The 6046-nt window shown below is 39.5% G+C and overlaps 1 protein-coding gene across 8 annotated transcripts in view; it reads right to left on the bottom strand.

Moving 5' to 3' along the window:
- Positions 1–6046, bottom strand: part of CADPS2 (calcium dependent secretion activator 2) — a 434503-nt gene that overhangs the window by 344572 nt on the left and 83885 nt on the right. The window lies entirely within an intron of this gene.

The raw sequence follows: 6046 nt of genomic DNA, 5'->3' as shown, positions 1-6046 counted from the left end.
CTACTAATTATACTTACGACTCAATTGAAAGACATTTTCAGTTTACTTGCCCATATACTCTGGAATCCTGACATTGCATTGAAATCCAAACTTCTACCCCAGATGGAGTTCCTGTGATTACTACTCTGGTTTCTTTGCAGAGACAGGAAGAAAAAAAAAACACGAAAAAAAACCCCTAAAATTTGGGTGAGAAATTAACTTGTGCAAAATTACCAGATATCTTGAGCAGAGAAGGCAGAAAACAAGCAGTCTTGGAGGTGAGTAGATAACCTTCGGCCTTGGACAAGAGATAACAGGAAGGGATTCTGAGAAAGAATCCTCTGGAAAGGACATCTATTGGATGCCAAAAATTTTTATTCCATGAATAAATGTGTTGGTTCAATGACTGAGATCAATAAAGTACTAATCAAGAGGAAACAAATCCAGAAGAGAACAGAGGTGCAGCGGGTGGACAGTGAGTGCATCTTTAAGCACTTTGGTGTGTGAATGGGGAAAAAAAGGCCACATGCTGACCTGACAAACTCAGGGAAGGCCTGCATGGCGGTTCTGCAAACTCAAAGACCTAAAGTCACCACAGAGAATGGTCTGAGATTAAAACTTGAACTAAAGCAGTTTATAGTGGTAGTCATGTCCTAGACCAGTATCTCCACTGATAAAAATGTGTCTGGGCACCAGGACAGAGACCATCAATGTCCTCATTGTTATTGTTATCATGTTAATCTTTGTTAACTATCCTGCACCCCCAGCTAAGTAAAAGACGCATCTATCATTTTACTTTTTATCCAATCCCAGATGTTTCCCTGCTTTGCTTTCTCCCGCCTCCCTAATCTATTACGAATGGATTTCCTGTAACCCACTTATATCTCCTTTTTTATTATAATGTATAAAATAGGGTGAAGAATTGCCATTCTCCTGAACATTATCCCAATCCACTGAGATTCTGCTTCCTGGTCCCGGCAACTGTCAACAGTTGGGCTCAAATATACTCACAAAAACTCTTTATAAATTTGGATGTTTTTACGTTAACAGGTGGAAGAGCTGTGAACTGGGTAGAGGAGTGCAACTTCACAACCAGATTTCCTCGCCTTAGGTCACGCGGCTGTATTTATTACCCAGGGTAGGTTAGATGTGAACTACAACTTATACCACCGGTACCCTCTAGTCTAGTCATCAACTACAAGCAAAATCAGCTACTTAATGTGTAGGCCCAGGACACAGTGGGCATGAGGAGCCCCCTGTTGAAACACTAAGGATTTCAGGTCAGCAACAACAGAGCACTAAACAAAGCCAGGGCTCTTCGGAGCACAGAGCCCAGAGCAGCTGCACAGGCTCGGCCAAGGCCCCGGAGCCAGCCCTGACTACACGCACATGAACTTCACTGGAGGGAGGACATGTTAGCTCAGGCAGAAGCCTTTTCTTAAAACTGCCAGCTGGAGAAACAACAACATAGTGTTTCGGGTAAAACCAATCCCAAGACAGAGGAACAGGACGGGAGTAATCTTCCCATTTTGCTCACTCCTCACCAGACTATGAAAGAATCCAGTTCTGGATACCACAGAGAGATGTGACACATCGGAAACTATACTGAGGATCAAATGATTAAAAGATTAGAAGATCTAATCTAACTGGTATGACTTGGCTTCGAAAAGAAGGCTGATGTGAACTAAGTTTAAATCATTTCAGAAGGCTCATTAAAATGCCATTCAATATGAGAGACAAACCCTTTCTAAGATGGATTTTATTTAGGAGCCTAACAGACGAGACAGTTTGTAAAGACCCTGTTGCTGGTACTAACAGACTGATAAAGAAGAGTCCTATTTGTACCCCAATGTGAAAATCCTCTTGCCCTGAGCAGTAGAGAGAAGACCATTCCATTTCTTTACTAAAGTTATAGCCTTCATTCTAGGGAAAGCTAACCCAAGCTGAAATGCAGAAATATCACCATTAGACTCCATTCTCCATTTCTACACTATGGGGAGAATAAAAGCAGGGACTGTGTGTGTGTGTGTGTGTGTGTGTGTGTGTGTGTGTGTATGTGTACTAGCAAAGAAAATTAAGTCCATGACTTGTGCTCTCTAAGCATGGTTCACAAAAGGGAGCAGATGGAAACAGGACAGCAATTGCTGAATGAGACAGCTGAGAGCACGTTAGTTGCCAAGCCCTGAGAACTGCCAAGAAGAGCTTCAACTTGCAAACAAACCAAGTGTCCAGGCAAAATAATGGAAATGGAAACGTACGTGGGAATAACAATGACCTGGAGGGGACCTTAACTATCTTTTCCCCCAACCCCCTCATTTCATAAATAAATGGTATTTAAAACCCAGTAGATGCCTGCCTTCATTCAATTTTCTCTCATCAGACATCATGTTCTTTAAAAATTCCTTTAAATATATGCAATTTCTAGTTTGCCAGTGTGTAACTAGCCATTGTATCTATGAGCTACTTTTTGGTGATTATGACATGGAAATTTCATGGGTACAAATCAAGGAAAGCACATTTGAGCCAACCACCTTCTTGGAAAGTCCAATGTTGGCACATTCACAAAACACGCTAGAGGCACCTGGATAAATATCAGGCTTGAACTTTTCAATTAATAAAATTACTGCAGTTACATTTAAGATATAAAGTGAAAAATATTATAGTGATAAACAAATACTCAATAAATGGATATACTTCGTTAGTATAGTGAAGAGGTCCCCACTGCCACATGAACAGATAGGGAGAAAAAAGGAAATGAAATTTAAAATCTAGCAGTGAAGACAGCAGTGGGGAAACAGAATTCCTTACATGCTGTTTGCATGATCAAAATAAGCTACATGTTATGTCTACAGAGAGATCAATGAAATATATCCAACAAATGGATACAAATATAATCAGGAATGTCCTATAAAATACCACACTTAAAAAATTGGAGCATAACACCCCTGATTACAGTCCAAATGAATTAAACGTTTAATGCAAAAAGATGAAACTGTAAAGGTACTAAATGAAAAAAAGAAAAAAGAAAAGAAAAAGAAAATTTCTTAACTACTGGTATAAGAACTTTCTCCCATGAATCAAAATCCATATGTAATACATTGAATTACATAAACAATGAAAATAAATACCAAACTCTATATGTAATAAATTTAATTACATAAACAATAAATAATAACCAAAAGTAAAATCATTGGAAAAAACTAAAGAAAAAAAATATATATATACACTTACAATTCGTATCATAAAGAGCTATTTGCAAGCATATGGATCCTAGAAATTGATAACAATGTGACCAATAATCCAACAGAAAAAAATGACAAAATGAATACATTCAGAGAAATGACTCCTAAACTATGAAAGCCTAACTTAATTCATAACCAAATAAAAGCAAATTAAAATCGACATGAGTGGAGAAGGATTCTGGCAAGATGGTAGAATGGTGAGCATCAGAAATGTGTCTCAACCAGAGCATTGGCAGAGTCTGCCTCATGTAACTATTTTGATAGTCTGGAGTCTACTCTAAAGATTTGCAACTTAAAGGGGAAAGCTTGACTGGAATTGCAATTAATTTAGGTTAATTTCGGCTCTTAGCACAGCCGCAGCTACCATCCCTCACCTCAGCCCTATGGCAACACAACAACAAAAAAGCCAACAACCTAAATCCTCATAATTACAGAATTCAAAAAGGTAATGCTAATAGCTCTATAAAAAGAATTAAAAAGCACCCTTATAAACCTCATATACTGATAAGAAAAGATCTTCAACTATCTTGGGGAAGGAAGCTAGTTATAGAACAGTATGCAAAATAAACCACCACTAGAACACAGCAAAATCAGAACTTGCATTTGAATTTGCTTCCAAATGCAGACAGAAACTAGGGAAGGATGTCTGTGTAAACTGGACAGATAAAGAAAAAAAAAGGGTGAAAAAGTGTTTTCAACCTATACAACTTTATTCATTTTAAGTTTTAAATCACAGGACCCTTTTTATCTGCACAAATTTTAATTTATATTTAATATACATTATAATAGCAACTGTGCATATCTTTTTGTTGTTATTGCTAATCCTCCCCCAAGGATATTTTTCTATTGATTTTTTTAGAGAGAGTGGAAGAGAGAGAAAACATTGATGTGAGAGAAATGCATGGATTGGTTGCCTTCAGGATGCGCCCCAACCAAGGCTGGGGTTTGAGCCTGCAACCGAGGTACAGGCCCTTGACCAGAATCAAAGCCAGGACCCTTCAGTCCGCAACGAGCTAGGATGCAGTTGTGAACATCTTTTCACTAAGAGTGAGTATGATACATCACATGCAGTTTCAATCTCATCTTGTAGGGAGACTGGACAACAAACCAATGGATTTTTACATTTTTTCCTTTCAGGTAGGAGATCTGAACTTGACTGGATCCCTTCATTCATGTTTCAAGGTTGATGATTTCCAAGAAAGGTAGATTTGTGTGCTGGGAGGGGGGGGGGGAGATATTGTGAATTGTTTTCATTAAAAATCTCAATAGAGGTGCTGATGTATCAGGGCAACTGCTCTAGAACAAGCATGGCAAACTCGTGGCCAGCAATGAGGCATGTGGCCCGCCAGCTGTGAGTCTGACATGCTTGCTCTGGTACAGAAGAAAGATGACGCCAGCACCTCACATGGAACTAAACGACAATGCCAGCAGCACACTATGGGCAACACTCCCCTGTAACCAGTCAACGTACTGACTGTTACACAATCCTCACCAAAGAGACCCAATGCCTCCATTTGCGCCCATTAAAACTAAAACACATAGATACACACCCTACTTTATTATTTCACAATGAAGCCAATTCTACTTTTGGATAGCTATAAAGAATTAAAGCCTGCCGAAACCAGTTTGGCTCAGTGGATAGAGCGTCGGTCTCGGACTGAAGGGTCCCAGGTTCGATTCCAGTCAAGGGCATGTACATTGGCTGCTAGCACATCCCCGGCAGGGGGTGTGCAGCTGGTTGATGTTTCTCTCTCATCGATGTTTCTAGCTCTCTGTCCCTCTCCCTTCCTCTCTGTAAAAATAAAAAATATATTTAATTTAAAAAAAAAGAATTAAAGCCCATTTCCCTATGACATCCACACAATCCTAGTTTTATGCTATCTAAGCTAAAACAGATTTCTCCATCTTCAACACAGCAAGCGGTTTAGAACTTGAAGACAAGTCCTGGATTATTTGTGAGTCTTCTCTTTCCCAGAAATAAATTTTGCCAGTTCCCCCAAAATCCTAAGGATACTCTCCCGTTTGTCCATAAATTACATTTTATTTAAACTGTTAAATAACACTAAGTATAAGAAAGCACTTGGGAAGCTCTAGCATTATGCAAATGAGACTCCTAAAACAGCAACGACCTTCCTAAAACGTACCGGATAGATTGATCGTGATTCTCCGAGGATAGTGTGGCTGACACAAGAGACAGTGGGAGGGCTGCTGCCCACATCCTAAGCAGTCTGTGTCTATTAATTCAAACTAAAAACAAATTAACTCTTCTTGGCAGTCACATCAACTGACTCATATTGTGATTATAATCAAGAAACATTTCTAAAACATTCTTACATGTGCTTCACTGAGCTACGTGTCACCTCGCTACATTCATTTGCTCCATTGTTCCAGTTGATTATGATGTTAGCCATAATCTCCACTCAGATCTCTCTAAAAACCTTCATCAATTCAGGATTAAGAAAAGCAGGAAACATGTCCTTCCACGCATTCATCCAGTTTGACATCATCTTTTAATTAACATTCTTTGGGGCATTTGATTATATATTATTAATCAGCCTACATTTTAGTTCTGTCCATATATTGTCTTCGCACTAGTGCATTTGCCAATGAAACGATTAAAGTATTTTTCAACAGTAAAGAAAGCTTTGCCCTGGCTGTGTAGCTCAGTAGTTAAAGTGCCAGCTTGTGCACCAGAGGGGTGGCGGGTTTGATTCCTGGTCAAGGGCACATACCTGGATTGTAGGTTCGATCCCTGCCCTTGGGTGAGGGCAGTAACCAGTCAATGTGACTCACATTTCTCCCTCCCTCCCTCCCTCCCTCCCTCC

Source organism: Pipistrellus hanaki (assembly GCF_964339955.1).
Source record: "Pipistrellus hanaki genome assembly, chromosome: 10".
Classification (NCBI taxonomy): domain Eukaryota; kingdom Metazoa; phylum Chordata; class Mammalia; order Chiroptera; family Vespertilionidae; genus Pipistrellus; species Pipistrellus hanaki.
Note: the sequence above shows the minus strand (reverse complement) of the source record. Positions and strands in the feature narration are given on the sequence as shown.